General features: G+C 43.0%; 1 protein-coding gene across 7 annotated transcripts in view; it reads right to left on the bottom strand.

Moving 5' to 3' along the window:
• The window catches only part of SLC23A2 (solute carrier family 23 member 2), a 150,092-nt gene that overhangs the window by 111,893 nt on the left and 14,044 nt on the right, over positions 1-24,155 (bottom strand). For 4 of the 7 annotated variants that reach the window (XM_077948952.1, XM_077948956.1, XM_077948954.1 and 1 more), the window contains 1 exon segment: positions 7,958-8,080. The exons of 1 other annotated variant lie outside the window; for it this stretch is intronic. The gene's annotated coding sequence lies outside the window, so the exon portion shown is untranslated. 7 annotated transcript variants of the gene reach the window in all.

Below are 24,155 nucleotides of genomic sequence, written 5' to 3'. Positions count from 1 at the left end.
GCCTGGCCAACATGGTGAAATCCCATCTCTACTAAAAATACAAAATTAGTCAGGTGTGGTGGCAAGCACCTGTAATCCCAGCTACTCGGTGGGCGCTGAGGCAGGAGAATCGCTTAGAACCAGGGAGGCGGAGGTTGCAAGTGAGCTGAGATCACACCCCTGCACTCCAGCCTGGGTGACAGAGCAAGACTCCGTCTCAAAAAAAGTTGCCAGATGATGGCAAAGAGGAAAAAGGCTTCAAAACTAACAAAAGTAGTTGAATTAAGGCTGGAGGACACAGCCTGCTTGCTATTCCCTCTACCTGGAAATACTGCAACACCTGGAGAATCTAAACACCAATTCCTCAGCAAATCCTTTCCACACCCCTCAAAATCCAAACCACTCACTGCACTCTTTGCTATTCTCCCAAAGCAAGGAGCACAATTCATGCCAAATGTTCTTCGTTATCCAAAGCTATGCTTTTCTCAGGTTCATGAAGCCAGGGATCCACGTTTTCTGGGTCTATCCAGTTCCTAAATGGTGATCAGCAGAAGATAAGTGGAGGGCATATACCTAACAATGTATCCAGCAAGCCACCAGGTCAGGAAAACAGGTGCTCTGGCACGCTGGCTTCAGGACCCCTTAGTCACAGCCACACACACTTAAAAGTAGTCTGCGTGGCTCTAAGAATTCCTAAGGCTGCCATAACTCCTTTACTATGATTCTCTGTTGCCAGCAGGAATAGGACCATATGTAAGCTTTCTTATTAAAAAATGTAAAAAAATCTGGCCAGGTGCAGTGGCTCACACCTACATAATTCCAGCACTTTGGGAGGCCAAGGTAGGTGGATCACTTGAGGCCAGGAGTTCAAGACCAACCTGGCCAACATGGTGAAATCCCATCTCTACTGAAAATACAAAAATTAGCCAGGCATGATGGCACATACCTGTAGCCCCAGCTACTCCTGAGGCTGAGGCACCAGAATCACTTGAACCCAAGAGGTGGAGGTTGCAGTGAGCCGAGATAGTGCCACTGCACTGCAGCCTGGGTGACACAGTAAGACTCTGTCTCAAAAAAAAAGCAAAAAATCAAAAAGGCAAAAATAAAATGTACCATTTGTAATTTACACAACAAATTATAAATTTACTAAATAATTTTTAACCTTCCTTTAGCATGCAAGCACTTTGGATATACTGCTAGTGGAGTAATAATTGCCCTAACTTTTTTATTTTTTTTGAGATAGGTCTCACTCTGTCGCTCAAGCTGGAGTGCAGTGGTACGATCATGACTCACTGCAGCCTTGACCTCCCTGGGCTCAGGTGATCCTCTCGCCTCAGCCTCCCAAGTAGCTGGGATTGCAGGCACGCGCTAATTTTTCTACTTTTTGTAGAGATGGAGTCTCGCCATGTTACCCTGGCTGGTCTTGGAACTCCTGGGCTCAAGCAATTCGACCACATCAGCTTCCCAAAGTGCTGGGATTATAGGCGTGAGTCATTTCACCCAGCCATAACATTTTTAGACGGTAATTTAACATCACCAAAGGCTCTAAAAATACACATAGCCTTTGACCTAACAATTTCACTCTGAAGAAATTTATCCTAGCAAAATAATTAAAACAGGCTTAAATTTTTCATTTTGTGAGTGTTCATTAAAATAATGCTTAGAGTAATCCAAAACCAGACGGGAAAATATTAATGCCGAAAATAAAGGACTGGTTGGTACAACTGTGGGCACATTCTTACATGAGCATATTTCAGAGATTAAAACATGGGTGACTGACATGGCAACGTATGGAGTGCATTATTAAACTGAGAAAAAGGCAGGTTTACAAAACAAACCTGATAATCCCATTTCAGTGTGTGCACACATGCAGAAAACAAAGGGACACCAAAAAATTAGCCAGGTGTGGTAGCACATTCCTGTAGTCCCAGCTACTCAGGAGGCTGAGGCAGGAGGATCCCCTGCACCAGGGAGGTAGAGTTGCAGTGAGCCGAGATCACACCACTGCACCCCAGCCTGGGAGACGAGAGCAAGATTCTGTCTCAAAAAAAAAAAAAAAAGACGACGACGACGACAAGAAAAAAAGGGAGGAAGAGAAGACTAGAAGAGAAGGGAAAAGAAGAGAAAAAAAGAAAGGAAGATACCAAAATAGTAAATGATTATCTCCAGATGATGGGATTGTATGTGGTTTTTTCCCCTTATTTTTCTACAGTGTAATATGTCACTTTCATAATTCTTAAAAGCTTGAGCCATTATCTAAGGACAACACTGAAATAAATATACGGGTAAGACAAACTAGAAGAGAAATTCTGGCAGTCAACAGCAGTGCTGAGAAAAAACACCCTATTGATATAGTCAGTGTACTCCTGGAGAGAGTGCTGGGAGGGTTAGAGTTTCCTGGTAACCAGGAGGCTAAATTTCTCATTCCTAAGGGTGTGCTGATGGCACCTGAGTAACTTAGAAAACCAAAGGTGTGGTCAAAAGGTAAGCGGTCTTCACATTCGGTAAACCTACCGTGTTCAGGGATTCCTGATTTTCCTTAAATCCTTTTTATTCTTGGATCTCAACTCTTCCAAGGGCTATTTTTATCTAATATTAGTTACCATACTTCTTCACATTTCCTAGATCTTCTTTATTTGAAAAAGAAATGAGACTCATTCATTGCAACCAAACTTTAATTTGTCAAAATTACAAACTGGCTGGACCCAGTGGCTCACATTTGTAATCCCAGTACTTTGGGAGGCCAAGGCAGGCATATCACTTGAGCCCAGAAGTTCGAGATCAGCCTGGGTAACAGAGCAAAACCCCATCTCTACAAAAAATTAGCCAGGTGTGGTGGTGTGTGCTTGTAGTCCCAGCTACCAGGGAAGCTGAAGAGGAAGCATCACCCTCGGCTGGGGGCGGTGGCTCAGGCCTGTAATCCCAGCACTTTGGGAGGCCAAGGCAGGCAGATCACTTGAGGTCAGGAGTTGCAGACCAGTGTGGCCAACATAGAAAAACACCGTCTCTACTAAGAATACAAAAATTAGCTGGGCGTGGTGGCATGCGCCTGTAATTCCAGCTACTCAGGAGGCTGGGGCAGGAGAATTGCTTGAACCCGGGAGGCAGAGGTTAAAATGACCCAAGACTGCCACTGCACTACACCCTGGGTGACTGAGTGAAACTCCATCTTAATGAGCTATAATCATACCACCACACTCCAGCCTGGATAACAGAGGGAGAGAGACCCTGTCTCAAAAAGAAAATTAAAAAAAGAATTATAAGCTATAGAACATATTTGTGATTCTTGGGTAAAAAAGAAAAATATACCTATAGACTGAGGTAGGGGGCGGCAGGGGAGATCAATTTACTTGTTGAACTGGTTCATATGCATTTTCCAGGCAACTGAAAATCTAAATTAGAAAGGAAAAAGGTGAGGAAGGGGAAGCTTTAGTAGCACCGTTCAAGTGTGAGTATGTATTACTACATAGTCCCTGAAATAGAGGGGGCTTACATTATGAAATACTGAAAACTCCAAGAGCTTGGAAGTTGAAAACATATTGCTCAGTGGTAAATAAAGCAATGTGGTAACTGTGCTATCCAATGTGCGAGCCACCAGCCCCAGGTGGCTACTGAGCACCTCAAACGTGTTGGTCCAACTGGTGTGTGCTATGAATGTAACATATACAATAGACTTTAAAGGGTTACCATGAAAATAAAGAATGTAACTATCTCATTAATAATTTTATATTGATTGTGTTGAATTATTTTTAATATATCAGCTTGTAAAATATATTACTAAAATTAATTGTTCTTGTTTTCCTTTAACGTAGCTACCTCAAAATTACATATGTGACTTCCATTATAATGGTATTAAGTACTGCTAGTCTAAAAAATGTGGATATCAGGGAAAGAGAAAACGCTATTTCAGAGCACACAACCAGGGTAATCATGATAAGACCACATCCTATGAATGTGTAAACTTTTGATAGTTTGATTTTACACACACACACACACACACACACACACACACACACATATAAACACACACAGAGACATGGCCATCTTTATCCAAACATCAAAGCCAACCCTATCATTAATATCCTACACAGTCAGCTGGGTAGATAACATGATGGGGAGCAGGTGCCATAACCTAATTTTCCACACACAGAACTGAGACGAGGGAAGGAGGCAGATATAATAGAGACCAAAGCAGAAATCCAGAAGCAGAAATCTTGTGCTAACGAGAAGCGCAAGACAAAAGGTCAGAAGGGCTGGAGGCAGGGGCTCTTCGAGGGAAGCCCAGAACCAGTACGAGAAATCTAAATAAAACACAGGGCCCATCCAAAGGTAAACACTACTCAAATCCAGAAAGGCTTTATTGCTATTGATCTGAAAGTTCCAGTTTACGGCAAACCTAAAACAAAACAATATGTGTATTTAAAAAGGATTATCGTTAGAAGTCATGAGACAAATTTATTGATTTTTTTCTTTAATACCATACAGAAAAATCAGCAAACAACTTAGACAATTTATAAACAGCTGGTCTTAATCCAACACTAACATGTTGATTTTTCAAAATAACCAGTTGAAAAGGCCAGACTTGTTCTAATTTGCTTGGAATCTCTTTCATAGTAACTGTTACACAACTGTTCCATCTTCCTTCCTTACCTTCTTATGTAAGCTCTGTAATCACCATCAGTGTTTACATAGGTTTGTGAAACCACCCAATTTCTCCAGTAAATATTTAATTATCTTGTTGCTACTGATCAAACCATAAGCAACGCAGCATTTTTATACAACATGTCTGGTAATGAGAAAGTGAGACACTGACGTCAACAGCACAAAGACTCTAAACCAAAAACACCAGGATTTCCCGATACAAGGCTTCTTGGAAATCAGGCACCAATAAAATAGAAAATTCTCTTCACTGCTCAAAACTTTTGATCCAGTTTATATCTGAGTCCTGCAACATCTGGGTGGTTCTAGCAAATGCTAAAATACCCTTCGACCAGAACCAGGTACCCAGTCTGCAGGCTTCAGGCACCAAGCAAAGTGGGTGTTCTCAGCTATAAAAGCCAGGCACTAAACGGTCATCTGTATGATATTAACGACGAAAATGAAAGGTATGAGCAAACCTCCTCTTTTCTCAGTTTAGTAAGAGCGTAACATTTCAGCATCTGTACTGATCATCTCAAGGCAAATGGAATGACACCAACCATCCAACTAGATCCCTGACTGCCTTGGTGGGCTGGGGCAAGGAGATGGAGACACATTATGCTGAGGCTCTTTCCCACCTGATGGTACAGCCCGGACACCTAGCAAATAAGAGAAAACACATACAACCATCAAACTGGGCAGGAGAGCTCAGGGACACTGGAACTCCAGGCTGGAAGTTGTCAGAAATGACTTTTACAAAGTGAGATTAGGGTCAGTCTTGAAAGATGGCAGGAATCCCAAGACGGATGCCACCAGGGAGGTCCAGAGGTAGGTGGCAAATGATGGGCTTTTGGGCGCTGAACACAACAGCCTAACCCCAGCACCTGGAGGTCAGAGGGCAGGGAAGCAAAGGAAGAAAAACCTTTGTGGAGTCAAAGTAGCCTTGAAAGGCGAACATCAACACAGAACGGCTTCATGCAACATGAGTTTCTGGGCAGGCAAGGAGAGCAGTCGTCCACCACAGGATAATGGGGATCAAAATGGAGATCAATAAGCTTCTGTGTTAATCCAAGGAAAAGGACCTTGGCAACTGTGACGGTAAAGTGCCAATGAGAAAAAAGGATGAACTAAGGGAGTGATTTCAAAGAAAGACCTGGAATTAAAGGTGACCTCTAAGAAAAGAGCCAGGTGTCCTCTTCCTTCAGAAATAAGTAAATATTTGACAAGGCTTGACAAGGTAAATCATTAAAAATGTCAGGATGTATATTTTTCTTTTCTTTTTTTTTTTTTGTTTTATTTTTTGAGACTGAGTCCAGCTCTGTCATCCAGGCTGGAGTGTAGTGGCACGATCTCGGCTCACTGCAACCTCTGCCTCCCGAGTTCATGCAATTCTCCTGTCTCAGCCTCCAGAGTAGCTGGCAATACAGGTGTGCGCCACCATGCCTGGCTAATTTTTGTATTTTTAGTAGAGATGGGGTTTCACCAGCCATGTTGGCCAGGCTGGTCTTGAACTCCTGACCTCATGATCTGCCCACCTTGGCCTCCCAAAGTGCTGGGATTACAGGTGTGAACCACCACGCCCAGCTTTGTTTTGTTTTTAGTAGTAAGTAGAGACTTCTTTATTAGAAGTGTTTTTTTGTTTTCTTGTTGTTGTTTTGTTTTGAGACAGAGTTTCCCTCTTGTTACCCAGGCTGGAGTACAATGGCACAATCTCAGCTCACTGCAACCTCTCGCCTCCCAGGTTCAAGTAATTCTCCTACCTCAGCCTCCCAAGTAACTGGGATTACAGGAATGCGCCACCACGCCCAGCTAATTTTTTGTACTTTAGACAGGGTTTCTCCGTGTTGTACAGGCTGGTCTCGAACTCCGGACCTCAGGTGATCTGCCCACCTCAGCTTCCCAAAGTGCTGGGATTACAGATGTGAGCCACCACGCCCAGCCTTTATTAGAAGTCTTAAAATTTTTTTTAAAAGGAGTGATCCCCTCTAAGTATTTGTAAAAGGTCTTATAAGTGTACACAGAAAGTAAATTTTACTGCACATAAAACTTTTTAAAACAACACTGACATAACATTTTACATCCACCATACTGAATAAATTTAGTTTTAACAAGTCAATGTATCTGACAGCATCCTTTTTTTTTTTTTCTTGAGGCAGGGTCTCACTCTGCCACCCCGGCTAGAATGCGCTGGCACAATCAGAGCTCATTAAATCCTTGAACTCCTGGGCTCAAGTGATCCTCCTGTTTCAGTCTCCAGAGTAGCTGGGACTATGGGCGGGCACCACCACACCCAGAAGCAGAGTATCTGAGAGAATGTGTCAGCAGATGTGAAATACTTGCGGCTTTTCTGCAGGATAATTTATCAATATATATCAAATTTTTAACAGGTCATGAACTGTGCCCATCACTATTACTGCTAAGATGTTTTCCCCAAGAAGAAATATGATTGCAGTATTGCTTATAATAGCAAAAAATTAAAAATAATCAAAATGTTCATCAAGCTTTGAGGATAAGGGAAACAGCAGGAGGAGGAAAAAAAGAATGCACCTTAGTAATGTACATGTGGTTAGTCTCATTAATTAAACTGCAGAGAATGCTTGAAAAGGGGCGAGGAAACAATTCTTAAATCTCTTTCTACTCCAGGGTCCTCATGTATAAATCTCATGGAGGGCCCCAAGAGCAGGAGGTACTCAACAAATTTTTGCTGTTAATAAAGTCAAAAGCATGAAAGAAAACTGAAAATATTTACCTCCTACTTTGTAATTAATATAAGTGGCAAGACTGTGCCTGTTTATTTTCTAGTTTAATCTACTTACGTGGAATTTGGCCTAAAGAAGTCCATTACCTTATCATTAACATTAACATAACAATTCATTATTCCAAAGGCTGTGCATTTAGACTGTTCTCGACAGGTAAAAAACGTACAAAGGTAAGGTCAAGTACAAAAGGGTTCTAATGCTACAGAGCTGCCAGCCCAATTCTACCATGAAGCATAACTAGCCAGGCATGGTGGCTCACGCCTATATCCCCAGCACTTTGAGGGGCAGAGGCAGGAGGATCACTTGAGCCCAGGAGTTAGAAACCAGCCTAGATAACAAAGTAAGACCCCATCTCTACAAAAAAAAAAAAATTTAAATTAGCCAGGCACTGTGGCTCACGTCTGTAGTCCCAGCTACTTGGGAAGCTGAGGTAGAAGGATCACATAAGCCCAGCAGGCCAAGGATGCCACGAGCCGCGATCGTGCCACTGCACTCCAGCCTGGGTGACACAGCAAGACCCTGTTTCAGAAAAAGTAAGAAAAGAAAAGGAAACACAACCGGAGATTGTGTTTTACACGCACCTAAGTGATGTGGCGTAGACCTGTCCATATGCTTTCCATTACAAGTCGCTGAGTTACATTTGCTTATGCGCCAAGGTCCAAGTTCAAAGCCGTATGAGAAGTCCCCGTTAGTGGAGTCAAGACCTAGCTGGAGAAAAGCAAATGGTAAACTTAAAGTAATAACAAACCTAGCAGGAGGCACTGTGCATGAATGGAGTCTATTTTTCACCCAGTCATGTTCAAGCTTAGAATTTGCTCTATTACCACTTCTTCATTTTTATGGACTGCCTCCAAGACCCCAGCCTGTCACTAGGCAGGGTCACAAACTGCACCTTCAGTTCTTTAAAAATCCACTCTCCAGCCGAGCGCAGTGGCTCACGCCTGTACTCTCAGCACTTTGGGAGGCCGAGGCAGGTGGATCACGAGGTCAGGAGATCGAGACCATCCTGGCTAACACAGTGAAACCCCGTCTCTACTAAAAATACAAAAAATTAGCCGGGCGTGGTGGCAGGTGCCTATAGTCCCAGCTACGCGGGAGGCTGAGACAGGAGAATGGCGTGAACCCCAGAGGCAGAGCTTGCAGTGAGTCAAGATGGTGCCACTGCACTCCAGCCTGGGCGACAGAGCAAGACTCTGTCTTAAAAAAAAAAAAAAAAAATCCACTCTCCATTTCTACAAAGTATTTTGAAAGATAGTATTTTAGAACACCCATAAAAAAACAATTTTCAGCCAGGTACAGTGGCTTACACCTGTAACCCCAGCACTTTGGTAGGCCAAGGCAGGCAGGTCGCTTAAGCCCAGGCGTTCAAGACCAGCCTGAGCAATAGGGTGGTCTCTACAAAACACACACACACACACACACACACACACACACACACACACACACACACACACACACATTAGCCAGGTATGGTGTCATGCACCTGTAATCCCAGCTACTCAGGAGAGTGAAAGGTAGAGGATCACCTGAGCCCAGGAGGTTGAGGTTGCAGTGAGCTGTGATTGTGCAACTGCACTCCAGCTTGGCTGACAGAGTGAGACTCTGTCTCAAATAAATAAACAAATAAATAAATAGCAATTTGGGGCCAGGCACGGTTGTTCACAACTATAGGGAGGCTGGGATGGGAGGATCACTTGAGGCCAGGAGTTCAAGACCAGCCTGGGCAACATAGTGAAACCTCATCTCTAAAACAAAAAACAAACAAACAAACAAAATCTCGTCGCGGTGGCACACACCTGTAGTCGCAGCTACTCAGGAGGCTGAGGCAGGAGGATTCCTTGAGCCCAGAAGGTCAAGGCTGCAGTGAGCTGTGACTGTGCCACTGCAGTCCTACTTGGGCAACAGAGCAACACCCCATCTCAAAACAAAAGCAAAAAAACTGATTTGCTATCAGTTGGGATTTCTTCATTGATAATTTTTAAACTCCATATTCCCCAGCACAGGGCCTTTGATTTAACAACAAAAAAAATTAAGTCACCTTCTTTTAAAGCCTCTTAAAAATGGATTAGCACATGGGGAGGGTGCTTCTCAAAAAGCCGGTCACATTCTATTTCTTAAACGGGGTATTAGCAGGTACACAGATGTTCCTTTTACCATTTATTAAATGGCTATGCTTTATCCACTCTTGCATCTGTGCAATGTTCTGCAATAAAAGGAACCCAGAGCCTGACTCAGTGGCTGTCTTGGGAACAGTCATCACAGCCCCAGCCATGAGCCTGGTCCTCCCTTGTGAAGAAAAAGGCAACCAACAGTTTAGCCAGATTTTCACTTGAAAATCCTTATGTTGAGACATCAACTTTCACCATTTGTTCTTGGACAAGTTAGCATCAACAATCGCCAATGGCCCCAAGTTAAATAGCACACAAATGCTATCGAACTGGTCCCAGTCCAGTCTTCAATGAACCACTAATGAGCCTATTTCTTTTACTTTTTTTTTTAATTTGGAAACTAAACACTGGTCTTTTGCTGTTTAGGAAAAAATACTCACTTTAAATTATTAGAATGTGAATGAAGAAACTGATGTCTTTCCCTTTCTAAAACATTTTGCATGCAAGGAAAACAAAAAGTAATTTATTTCTCAAAATAAAATCTCCATTCCATAAATCTATCTTAAGCTATGTGGGGTTTTTTGCGGGGTTTTTTTGGGGTTGTTGTTGCTGTTTTAAATGAGACAGAGTCTCGATCTATCACCTAGGCTGGAGGGCAGGGGCGCAATCTTGGCTCACTGCAACCTCCACTCTCGGGTTCAAGAGATTCTCTTGCCTCAGCCTCCAGAATAGCTGGGATTACAGGTACCCGCCACCACGCCTGGCTAATTTTTTGCATTTTTAGTAGAGACACGGTTTCACCATGTTGGCCAGGCTGGTCTTGAACCCAACTCAGGTGATCCACCCACCTCGGCCTCCCAAAGTGCTGGGATTACAGGCACGAGCCACTATGCCGAGCCTTAAGCTATGTTTACCAGAAATTTGCAATGTCAGAAGGGAGGCACAAAGGTGACATCCATCAATGTCTAGTCAAGAGGAATAATGAAAAAACATGAAAAAAAAAAAAGATACTTTAAAAGAATGGCTTACTTTCAGTTAAACTGTAATAACAAATACAGTTCCTTGAAAAATACAGGTTGTACAATGTGTGGTTATGATTTCACTTTTATTGAAAAGATAATTACATAGTATGCATTTGTGTACACAGAACAGGGCTGGCAAGGATACAGATCAAACTGCTTTGAAGTGGTGGGGTGGACATAAGAAAAGATCGTGTGACTTTCTCAATTTACTAAATACGAGTCTGACAAGCTACACTTATTTTTCAACATGTGTATGCTTCTTTTGCAAATCTTTTTAAAAACTATTAATTAAAAACGGCTCCATGAGGGCAAAGTACAAATTAACAGAATGTCATTTTTAGCTACAAATCATTGGAAAATTCTGAATGGAGAAGCGAAAGTACTATGACTCCTTAAAGACATGTTTTTGGAGAGTATTTTTCTAAGCTGAGTGGCAAGATGGCTGGAAGGACTTGACTTACTACTGCACAGAGCAAGTATTGAGACCAAACCACAGAACTGGGTCAGAGGTTCTAATACTGGGAACATGTAAATAGATTTTTGAGAAAGGAATCTCTGAGGAAGGAGCTAAGCAGAAGGAATCACAATACAAACAAAAACAAGACTGAGCTATCAGTGAGCATCCTTGAACTTCTGGCAGAGCTCTCCGCTGAAAGCACCTCCCATTCGCAGGCTCCACCACACTCTGTTCTTTGCATGCAAGGCTACAGGGCTGAGATCAAAGCCCAAGTGCTGTGGCAGGTCAGAGGAAACATCACTTGGGACACATTGACGGCCACATGACTTTCCCCCATCAAGGCCCGCTGAACTCTCAAGAATCTGTTCACGGTGCTTCTGTTGCTTCTTAATGAGGATGTGCAAAAGTACATACTACATGCTGTGGTTTCCAGACACTGACTTCATATAGAAAACATTCAACAAAAAACTGGGGAGGAAATAATACAGAATTGCCATCTGTGTATCTTACTATGTTATTTAACATCTACCACTGACTCACCATCATTTCCTTAAAAAGGGATGTTAACTCTTCAAAAGCAGGAAGGAGAAAATGCCAGGGCCAGTATCATAACAGGCCAGAACCTTTGAGCAGCCAAATCATTATATCAATTCAGTAGATGCCAAAAAGGCTGACAAAACACTTCCTCCTGATTTAAAAAGCAAAAACCAAATATCTTCAACGCAAATTAAAAGATACTTCCTGAATATGACAAATATCTTCTGAAAACAAGGGCAAATTCAAAACACATTTTGTTTTTTAAGTTTATTTTTAACTCCTTATACTATCATTCCCAATGTTTGTATTTTTTTCAAGGACTTACAAAAGCAGCACATGTATGCACTTGAAAATCTTGATGAAACAGGCAATTTTAGGGGGAAAACTATTTTTTCAGTGTTTTTGTTTTTGAGATGGAGTCTCACTCTGTCGCCCAGGCTGGAGTGCAGTGGCGTGATCTCAGCTCACTGCAACCTCCGCCTCCAGGGCTCTCCCAAGTAGCTGGGATTACAGGTGCCCACCACCACACCTGGCTAATTTTTGTATTTTTAGTAAAGATGTGGTTTCATCATGCTGACCAGGCTAGTCTCCAACTCCTGACCTCAAGTGATCCACCTGCCTCAGTCTCCCAAAGTGCTGGATTACAGGTGTGAGCCACCATGCCTGGCCAAAAACTATTTTTTTGAAAACCTAAACAAGTGGGCCGGGCGCAGTGGCTCACGGCTGTAATCCCAGCACTTTGGGAGGCCGAGGCGGGCGGATCTCGAGGTCAGGAGATCGAGACCACCCTGGCTGACACAGTGAAACCCCATCTCTACTAAAAAATACAAAAAACTAGCCGGGCAAGGTGGCGGGCGCCTGTAGTCCCAGCTACTCGGGAGGCTGAGGCAGGAGAATGGTGTGAACCCGGGAGACAGAGCTTGCAGTGAGCTAAGATCCGGCCACTGCACTCCAGCCTGGGCGACAGAGCCAGACTCCGTCTCAAAAAAAAAAAAAAAAAGAAAAAAAAAAGAAAACCTAAATAAGTAACAATAAATGGAGAAAATTACAAAAGCAAATTACTCTTCTCCAAAAGGTGCTAGGCCCAGACAAATTCTTAGTTATTTCCCAGCCTTCCTCGTAAGAAATGGGAAATGAAAAAGCTTCCCAATTCTTTCTGGGAAAGCAGACCGACTGACAAAGCACAAGGGAAGAAAACTATGTATTTCTTCATTGGTGCAGTGGTAAGAAAAAAAGAAAATGAAAGAATACGATGTTAACCTCACTTGCCATTCCTAGATTTTTTTTTTTTTTGAGACAATTTCATTCTGTTGCCCAGGCTGGAATGCAGTGGTGCCATCTCGGCTCACTGCAAACTCCACCTCCCAGGCTCAAGCCAATCTCCTGTCTCAGTCTCCCAAGTAGCTGGGATTACGTGCATACACCACCATACCGACTAATGTTTGTATTTTTAGTAGTGACAAGGCTTCACCATGTTGGCCAGGCTGATCTCGAACTCCTGACCTCAGGTGATCTGCCCATGTTGGCCTTCCAAAATGCTGGGATTACAGGCGTGAACCACCGTGCCCGGCCAGGGAGAGACTTTCTAGCACAAAAGTAATAGAGCATGGTGGCAGGCACCTGTAATCCCAGCTACTCGGGAGGCTGAGGCAAGAGAATCGCTTGAACTCAGGAGGCAGAGGTTGCAGTGAGCCGAGATCACGCCATTGCACTCCAGCCTGGGGGACAAGAGCAAGACTTCATCCCAAAAAGAAAAGAAAGTCCCTCCCCATTCCAAAATCAGAGAAATATTCACCACCATTTTCAGCTAGATGTTTTTGGTCAAAATAATTTAAAAATGTTTAATATCCACCTCCTTTAAAATGTATATCCAGGCTGGGTGCGGTGGCTCATGCCTGTAATCCCAGCACTTTAGGAGGCCAAGGCAGGTGGATCATGAGGTCAAGAGATCGAGACTATCCTGGCCAACATGGTGAAACCCTGTCTCTACTAAAAATACAAAAAGTAGCCAGGCGGGGTGGCGCATGCCTGCCTGTAGTCCCAGCTACTTGGGAGGCTGAGGCAGGAGAATCGCATGAACCGGGGGGTGGGGGGAGGAGGCTGCAGTGAGCCGAGATCACACCACTGCACTTCAGCCTGGGCGGCTTAGCAAAGCTGCATCTCAAAAAAAATAACAAAAATGCATATCCAGTAAAATCATTGTTCTAGAAAAGTAACTAGATGAATATAATTGTATACACTTCAATTGTAGGACAAGTAGAATCCACTATGTAAGGACTACATGAATAAATTATGATAGTAAAACACTATGATAAAATACTACTGGGCCATTCTGCAGTACTCTATCATGACACACGGAAATAGTTATGATCTATTACAAAGTGGGGTGAAAAAAGGCAGAACATCTCTCTCTTTATGAACATGACTTCTTCAGCAAGACAGGCATTCTGAGACACTTACTACAATATTAACTGGATCCTCCCAGGGTTTCAGATGCAGGTGGTGTCCTATTTCTTTTTGCTTTTCTACTTTACCCATTATTAATGAACACGTATTATATTTTTATTTATTTTCTTAATAAAGACAAGATCTCAGGCTGGGTGCAGTGGCTCACGCTTGTAATCCCAGCACTTTGGGAGGTTGAGGTGGGTGGATCATGAGGTTAGGAGTTCAACACCAGCCTGGCCAACAAGGTGAAACCCTCCCACCCCCGACCCTACTAAAAAACTACAAAAATTAGCTGGGCGTGGTGGCATGCACCTGTAGTCCCAGCTACTGGGAAGGCTGAGGCAGGAGAATCACTTGAAATGGGGAGACAGATGCCGGGCGCGGTGGCTCAAGCCTGTAATCCCAGCACTTTGGGAGGCCGAGGCGGGTGGATCACGAGGTCAGGAGATCGAGACCATCCTGGCTAACATGGTGAAACCCCGTCTCTACTAAAAATACAAAAAACTAGCCGGGCGTGGTGGCGGGCGCCTGTAGTCCCAGCTACTCGGAGGCTGAGGCGGGAGAATGGCGTGAACCCGGGAGGTGGAGCTTGCAGTGAGCCGAGATCGCGCCACTGCACTCCAGCCTGGGCGACAGAGCGAGACTCCGTCTCAAAAAAAAAAAAAAAAAAAAAAGAAATGGGGAGACAGAGGCTGCAGTGAGCTGAGACTGTACCACTGCACTCCAGCCTGGGGAGAGAGCGAGTCTCTGTCTCAAAAAAAGAGAGAACGAGACGAGATCTCATCATGCTGCCCAGGCTGGTCTCGAACTCCTGAGCTCATGTGATCCTCCTGCCTCAGCTTCCCTAAGTGCTAGGATTACAGGTGTGAGCTACCACACCTGGCCTATTTGTGATTTTTTTAAAAGCTCAAAATTCATAAATATATACGCAAGACAAGTCACTAAAAATAGTTTTGCTCGATGCCTAAGTTGTACTTATCATCAAAAAATTAAAGATACTGGCAGTGGCTCACACTGTATAATCTCAGCACTTCAGGAGGCTGAGGCAAGAGGATCGCTTGAGCCAAGAAGTTCAAGACCAGCCTGGGCAACATAACAAGGGTCTCTACAAAAACAAACAAAAAAATTAAAGACACCTTTCCTTACTTACTCCCATATTATAAATGGGATAATAAACTTCTGATTCAAGAAAAATAGAGGCTTTGTCCATCCTCCTAATTACATGAAGATCTAAGGAGTAATGCCCCAATTTACATTCCTGGCAAAATGACAAACTTAAAAAAACACTCCCATGGCAACTATCGGTGCTAGTAAGTCAAGCTCGGTTAACATAAATGGTTCTATTTTTCCCTTCATAAACTGCGCCTTTGCGTGTGAACAAGCATTGTTGACCTTCAACTAAGCTGAAAAGCCTATTTTATGTCTGTCAGCCCCAAAACTTTCTAAACCTCTGCAAAATGTCTAGGAGTGATCACGATTAGATAATAACCAGATTAAAGTAACCAGAGGTCAGAATTGTGAACTCAAAACGAGGACGACCTAGAAATGGCTAAGCCTGGGCAGGCTGCTTCTCCCCAGCACCCTGCCGAAAGACAGTGCTCAATGATGGGGGTGGAAAGAATGAATACAAGGTGCTTAGAAATCCTGCAACCCGGCTCACCACTGGCAATGGAAGGCACAGAGGGGAAACAGAGTCTTACACCCAGTTGGAGGCAGCCCCAGAACCAGAACCCATACTGGTCTCATTTCTCCTAGGGATGGTTAAAGGGAAAATGCCAGGATATGCACACAGGGCATGTGTAGTACCTATTCTGAGCTGTGCTGAGCCAGATGCTATGAAGCTACACACATTAAGCCCCCCTCCACAACCTCAAGGAGCCCACAAGACTAGCAAGCCCCTAAAACCTAGCTAGGACAAGTGCTTCCCGAGAGCTGGAATACAAACAGATGCCGATTTTTAAACAAGAAGCCTACAGGATAAAATTAGAAAGAGTTATTTAAGGCTATTATCTAAGTATAATGCAAAAGTCTCCAATTTAATACTACTGGAGCAAAACTAAGAAATTACTGCAAAGGGCTGGGCGCGGGGGCTCACATCTATAATCTCAGTACTTTGGGAGGCTGAGACGGGCGGATCACGAGGTCAGGAGTTTGAGACCAGCCTGGCCAACATGGCAAAATCCTGTCTCTACTAAAAACACAAAAATTAGCTGAGCTTGGTGGCGTGTACCTGTAATCCCAGCTACTCAGGAGGCTGAGGCAGGAGAATCGCTTGAACCCGAGAGGCGGAGGTTACGGTGAACCGAGATCACACCACTGCACTCCAGCCTGGGCAACAGAGCGAGACTCCAACTCAAAAAAAAAAAAAAAAAAAGAAATTAACACAAAAGAGCACCATCAACCCAAAGGACATTATGTGTACCCAAAGGGTCTAAACACCAAAAGCGCCCAAACTTAAGGTTCACATTTACTGGGACAATGGGGCCAGCATGGTGGCTCATACCTATAATCCCAAAACTTTGGGAAGCCCTGGCAGGAGGATGACTTTAGACCAAGAGTTCAAGACCAGCCTAGACAACATAGAAAGACCCTGCCTCTACAAAAAAGATGTCTAAATATATGAAAAAAAATTAAAATATAGAGACAATAATATTGGAAAATCTTCAATTCCAAATTTTACTTCTCTTTTAAATTCAAAGGTGGCAGCTGATTGTTCCAAGCGTTATTTTAGTAGACAAGCAAATAAGAAATCTATAAAATACTTTAAACAAAATCATGTTCTGACAGATTTTTTATTCATCTTTAAGAAAAATGTTTCCTTTGAAACTTTAAAGTTTGAAAAATGAGACTTCTAATTTGAAAATTAAATCAAGAAAAAGATCTGCAAATTAGACTTAGTTCTCCAATACATCACAAAATTACCAGGCAAATGGGGAAAATATGTATAATATTTATCAAAGTGTTCATGTCCTTGATATAAAAAGAACTGCTATAAATCACCAGGAAAGAGAGATAGATACAAGACTGGAAAAACTGACAAAAAATACAGGAAGCCAAACAAAATATAAATGACCAAAAGAATCATTAAAAAGTGCTCAAACTCACTAGGCATCAAAGAAAAGCAAAATAAACATGGTGATTCCATTCTTCACTCAAATTGGCATAAAAAAGAAAAAATGTTTTATTATGGCAATACTTCCCAGTGTGTTAACCTGAATGCAGGAGGTCTCTGGCATATATGTTACTTATGTGTTAAAGCCTTAGAAATGCAAACGATATCCCTTCCGACAACTTAGTCTAAAGAAATACTCAGGAAAATGCACACAGATTTAGGTACAATGCTTTTCACCACTGTATTATGTCTACCACAGCAGAAAATGGCTCATAAGCTAAATACCTAATAGAAGGATGTGTCAAATAAAACATGATGTATTCAGCACAAATGAGCTGTGAATAACCATGTTTTAAAGGACTATTTAGTTACATGTCTAAGATACATTGCTTAGTAAAAAACAGGCTTAAATACCCTCCGTATAATCTCTACTTTGAAAAAAAATAGTTATATATATTGTATATCTGCACATTTTACTTTCTTTTTTTCTTTTTTTGAGATAGGGTCTTACTCTGTGGCCCAGGCTAGAGTGCAATGGCGCAATCCTGGCTCACTGCAACGTCCGCCACCCGGTTCAAGTGATTCTCCTGTCTGAGTTTCCCAAATAGCTGGGATTACAGGTAGCTGCCACCACGCCCAGTTAATTTTTGTATTTTTAGTAGAGATGGGGTTTCACCATGTTGGCCAGGCTGGTCTCGAACTCCCAACCTCAGGTGAACCGCCCACCTCAGCCTGCCAAAGTGCTGGGATTACAAGTGTGAGCCACTGCGTCCAGCCACATTTTACTTTCAAATATAACCAGATAAAAGAATATTCAATGAGTAAAATAAGCTACTTTATATATAAGCATTCCACCACAATCCTAATATTCCTTAATCTCTCTAGGACAGGACACCAGTCCAGATATTTTTCCACTAATTCTGACCTTAATTCTGACCAATAGCTTCATATACATCAACAGTAATTCTAACCAATAGATTTAGTGGTCTCTATATGACAATTCCTAAAATAGCTGTGAATTTCCCACATATTCTTCTCAATCCATTTCCTACTGCAAAAAGGCAGACACGAAAATTCCTGAGAAATGACAGATGATCTCCAAACATTCAGCTCTGTCTTTGCTCTCTACATAGACCAGGGACAACCCTACACACCCACAGGCAAGTCAACAACATAATCATTCAATTTCTCAAGAGAACTGCATCACAGGTCGTATTACATTAAGCGAAAGTGCACAAACAGACCTAATACATTTGTCATCAAATTGACACATAAGGACCTGTAAGTAAAAAAAAAAAAAAAAAAAAATAAGGACCTGTAAGTTAGCAACATGCACATTTCCATCCCATTCAGTCGACTATGAAAAGGCTTTAAAAGCAGTATAAATATCTGAATTTTAGTTTACTTATAGCAATGGTGCTCAGCTCTGGCTGTACCCTGGAATCACCTGGAAGTGCTCGGGCTGAATTTCTCATCAACGGCATCCCGGTCTCATGGATGTGTCCAGCATCCGTAGTTTTTTAAAGTTTCCCAGGTGATTGCAATTTGCTGTCAAGGTTGAGGACCACTGACATGAAGCATATTTTTCAAACAATAGAAAATGAATGGTCCATGAGAGAGAGTACTCAAATCAGTGCCTGGGGTTGGCAATTTCTTTCCTTCTTTCCTTCTTCTTTCCTTCCATGTCCTTCCATTTCCTTCTCCTTCCTTCCTTCCATTTCCTTCTCCTTCCTTCCCTCCATTTCCTTCTCCTTCCTTCTTTCCATTTCTTTCTCCTTCCTTCCTTCCATTTCCTTCTCCTTCCTTCCTTTTCTCTCTTTCTTTTTCTTTCAGATGGAATCTCGCTCTGTTGCCCAGGCTGGAGTGCAGTGGCGAGATCTGGGCTCACCGCAATCTCCACCTCCCTGATTCAAGCAATTCTCCTGTCTCAGCCTCCTGAGTAGCTGGGACCAGAGGCGCATGCCACCATGTCTGGCTATTTTTTTGTATTTTTAGTAGAGACAGGGTTTCACCGTGATAGCCAGGATGGTCTCAATCTCCTGACCTCACCTCAGCCTCCCAAAGTGCTGGGATTACAGGCATGAGCCACTGCACCCGGCCTCTTTCTTTTTTGAGACGCAGTCTTGCTCTGTCACCCAGGCTGGAGTGCAGTGGCATAATCTCAGCTCACTGCAGCCTCCACCTCCTGGGTTCAAGCCATTCTCTTGCCTCAGTCTCCCCAGTAGCTGGGATTACAGGCGCACATCACCACGCCCAGCTAATTTTTGTATTTTTAGTAGAGACGGGGTTTCACCTTGTTGGCCAGGCTGGTCTCCAACTCCTGACCTCATGATCTGCCCACCTCGGCCTCCCAAAGTGCTGGGATTACAGGCATGAGCCACCGTGCCTGACCGATGGCAATTTCTGAATTTGAAAAAATGGAATGAAGTAGACTAGACTAGGCTGGAAGAAATTATCATAATGTACTGCTCCTCATGCAGATAAATATTGTCTCAAGAAATTTTTCAGTTAAAAATATGTAATTCTTGGCAATACTACCCAAACTGATCTTCAGATTCAATGCAATCACTCTCAAAATCCCATCTGTCTTTTTGGCAAAAATTGACAAGCCGATCCTAAAATTCTTATGGAAATACACAGGACCCAGAATAGTCAAAACAATCTTGAGAAACAACAAAATTGGAGGACTCCCACTACCCCATTTCAAAAGTAATATGAAGCTATATTAATTAAGACAGTGGGGTATAAGTACATACAAAGATACTAGGATAAGGGTAGCCATGTAGATTAAGAGAATACAATTGAGGATTCACAAATAAACCTAAATGTGATTTTCAAAAAAGGGTATCAGGACAATGTAATGGGAGGTAGAGTCATCCTTTAAACAAATGGTGATGAGACAACTGAAAGTTCAAATGTGTGGCCGGGCACGGTGGCTCATGCCTATAATCCCAATACTTTGGGAGGCTGAGGCAGGCAGATCACCTGAGGTCGAGAATTCGAGACCAGCCCGATCAGCATGGAGAAATCCTGTCTCTACTAAAAATACAAAATTATCCAGGCATGGTAACACATACCTATAATCCCAGCTACTCAGGAGGCTGAGGCAGGAGAATCGCTTGAACCCAGGAGGCAGAGGTTGTAGTGAGTCAAAATCACGCCACTGCACTCCAGCCTGGGCAGCAAGAGTAAAACTCAGTCTCAAAAAAAAAGAAAAACTCCACATGTAAAAGAATGAAGGTGGACCCCTAACTCAAACATATACAAAAATTAACTTAAAATGGATCAGAGATCCAACTTTAAGAGCTAAAACTGTAAAATTCTTAAAAGAAAACGGAGAGGGGGTAAATCTTTATGACCTTGGGTTAGACAGTGGTTTCTAAGATATGACACCAAAATCACAAGCAAGAAAAGAAAAACAGATACATAGAGACTTTAACAAAATTTAAAACTTTTTTAACTGCAAAAGAAACAAGCAAGGCTGGGTGCGGTGGCTCACGCCTGTAATACCAGCACTTTGGGAAGCCAAAGTGGGCAGATCACCTGAGGTCAGGAGTTCGAGACTAGACTGACCAACAAGGAGAAACCCTATCTCTACTAAAAACACAAATTAGCCAGGCATGGTGGTGCATGCCTGTGATTCCAGCTATTCAGGAGGCTAAAGCAGGAGAATCGCTTGAACTCAGGAGGCGGAGAGTGCAGTGAGCCGAGATCGCGCCATTGCACTCCAGCCTGGGCAACAAGAGTGAAACTGCGTCTCACATTAAAAAAAAAAAAAGACACAGCAAGGAAGTGAAAAAGAATCTTACAGAATGGGGAAAAAATATTTGCAAATTACATACCAGATAAAGGAGTCGTGAAGAATATATTAAGAACGCTTACAACTCAACAATATAAAGACAAGTAACCTAATAAAATGGGCAAAGAAAGCTGGATGACCCGGCACATACCTCTAGTCCAGCTACTCCGGAGCCTGAGGCAGGAGGATCTCTTGGAATCTGAAGCTACAGTGAGCTATGATCTTATTAACAAGCCACTGCACTTCAGACTGGGCAACATAGCAAGACCTGGCCTCAAACACAAACAAAAAGACAAACAAAAAAACGGGCCAAGAATTTGAATAGACATCTCTGCAAAGGTAGCATACAAATGGCCAATAAACACATGAAAAGGTGTTCAACATCATTAGTCACTAGGGAAATGCAAACCAAAACCACTGCACACCCATTAGGATGGCTATAATCAAAACGAGCAGCAATAACAATTGTCAGCAAGGACACGGAGAAATTGGAACCCTCATGTAATTCTGAAGAACCTACTTTGGAAAACCGTTTGGCAGCTCCTCAAAATGCTAAACATAGAATTACCATATGATCCAGTAATTCCACTTCTATGTATCTACCAAGAAAAGTAAAAAGATGATCACACAAAAACTTGTATTCAGATGTTCATAACAGCATTATTTATAACAGCCAAATGTGAAAATAACCCAAATCTCCATCAACTAATTAATGGATAAACAAAATGTGGTATACATCCATGCAATAGAATATTATTCAGCAATAAAGTGAAAGTGCTGACACACACTGTAACATGGATAAACCTTGAAAACATTAAGCTAAGTGAAAAAGTCTATCACAAAAAAATACTTTTTTTTTTTTTTGAGACAGGGTCTCGCTCTGTTGCCCAGGCTGGAGTGCAATAGCACAGTCTCGCTCACTGCAACCTCCGCCACTCGGGTTCAAGCGATACCCCCACCTCAGTGTGCCTAGTAGCTGGGACTACAGGCACGCGCCACCATGCCCAGCTAATTTTTGTATTCTTAGTAGATACGGGGTTTCACGATGTTGGTCAGGCTGGACTTCAACTCCTGAGCTCAGGTGATCTGCCCACCTTGGCTTCCCAAAGTGCTGGGATTACAGGCGTGAGCCACCGTGCCTGGCCCAAACCACATATTGTATGATACCATTTATATGTCCAGAAGAGCACAGCTATAGAAATAGACTGTGGATTAGTGTCGCTAGGGGCTGGGTGAAAAGGGGAGAAGGGAGAGTAACCACAAATGACAGCCAGATGGTAGCGGTTATGAAACTCAGTGAACATGCTACCAACTACTGAAGCCTATCCTTTAAATAAGTGAATTTTATGTAAATTATCTCAATGATGCTTTCTTACGTGTTATTCTGGATATAGGGAGTCCCTCTCCTGCCATGCCCACAGAATCTCGTCTGGTTCCTTTTCCATAGGATAGTATGAAGAATTAACCTTTCTACTTAAAGGACCATATCAATTTAGGACATCATAACCAAAATTTTCATCATGAAATCAGCATAGAAAATTTCAGACGACACGGCCTAAAAGGTTTATCTGGCTGGATGGAGTGGCTCATGCCTATAATCCTAGCAAAGGCAGGGGCAGGGGCAGGATGGTTTGAGCTCAGGAGTTCCAGACTAGCCTAGGCAACACAGAGAGACCCCTTTTGCCGCAAAAAAAAAAAACAAAAAACAAAAAAAAACAAAGGTTATGTGATGTGGTGTGAAACCTTTTTTTTTTTTGCCCAAGCTGGAGTGCACCGGCACAATCTCGGCTCATTGCAACCTCCGCCTCCCGGGTTCAAGTGATTCTCATGCCTCAGCCTCCCAAGTAGCTGGAATTACAGGAGTGCACCAAAATGCCCAGCTAATTTTTTGTATTTTTAGTAGAGACAAGGTTTCATCATGTTGCCCAGGTTGGTCTCGAACTCCTGGGCTCAGGCAATCCACCCACCTCGGCCTCCCAAAGTGTTAGGATTACAGGTGTGAGCCACCACGCCCGGCCATGAAACTTTTTCTTTTTTTGAGATGGAGTCTCCCTCTGTTGCCCAGGCTGGAGTGCAGTGGTGCAATCTCAGCTCACTACAGCCTCCACCTCCTGGGTTCAAGCAATTCTCCTGCCTCAGCCCCCTGAGTAGCTGGGATTACAGCTGCCTGCCACCATGTCTAACTAATGTTTGTATTTCTAGTAAAGATGGGGTTTTACCATTTTGGCCAAACTGCTCTCGAACTCCTGGATATAGGGAGTCCCTCTCCTGCCATGCCCACAGAATCTCGTCTGGTTCAATCCACCTCAGCCTCCCAAAGTGCTGGGATTACAGGCATGAGTCACCGCGCCTGGCCTCGAAACTTTTGTCTGAGATACATACACACACACACACACACACACACACACACACACAGATGAATATAAATAGAGAGAAGTGGGTCAGTCAAAACAAAAAGTCTGGAAAATACATTTTAGCAGTTGACGATATTCAAGAAATAAAACAGTAAGTGTGAGATCTCAGAGTCAAAAAGAGAAATTGAAAAAAAGCTGAAGTCACTTTAAAGCATCATTGTAAGCATGGAACTAAATAGCAGAAAAAGTAAAGCTGACCCTGGTATCTACTTTGGTAAGTCAAGTAATACGCTTCCCTCCTCCGTCCACCTCTCAGGGCTCAGAGGAGCTTCCTACTTCCACTAAATTCAGGCCCCTTCTGGTGAAGTCTACTGCAGATCATGTGGGGAGCTCCACAGGGAAGGGTGCACCATCACTGGAAATGGGGACTGCAGGGCTGCAGGTGGGCAGCCTGGACATGCAGGCCCCAAACTCACACTAGGGGTCCAGAAGCAAGCACAAAAAGAACTCAAACAGAAGCCAAGCGTCAACTGGAGGAAAGAAAGGAGAAGGAACAAAATCGATATTGCTAACTTATTCAGTTTATCTTTGAGTGGATGAAAGAATAAAGGAAGAGGAACAAGAACCCATCAAACTTCTCAGAGGGAGACAACATTTTCAAAGACTGCAGGTCAGGATCTCTGACACAGAAGATGCGAGCAGCTGTACAATCCAACAGCCTGGGCTAAAGCAGAAGCCCTGGGGACAAACCTGAAGAAAGATCACTCGCGAAACTCCACGCGTCAAGAAATCTGAGGTCATCTTCAAATCAGCAGGGAAACAAAAATGTAGAGAATTATCACTATCAGGGAGAGACTACCAAGAATATCTGTGAGGATTCCAGGGTCAATGTCAAGATGCTGAGCTTTGTTTGCTAAAAAACAAAACACTACGTAGCTCACG

This window comes from Macaca mulatta, chromosome 10, assembly GCF_049350105.2.
Source record: "Macaca mulatta isolate MMU2019108-1 chromosome 10, T2T-MMU8v2.0, whole genome shotgun sequence".
Lineage (NCBI taxonomy): Eukaryota > Metazoa > Chordata > Mammalia > Primates > Cercopithecidae > Macaca > Macaca mulatta.
The sequence above is the reverse complement of the archived record's forward strand: the minus strand, read 5'-3'. Positions and strand labels throughout refer to the sequence as shown.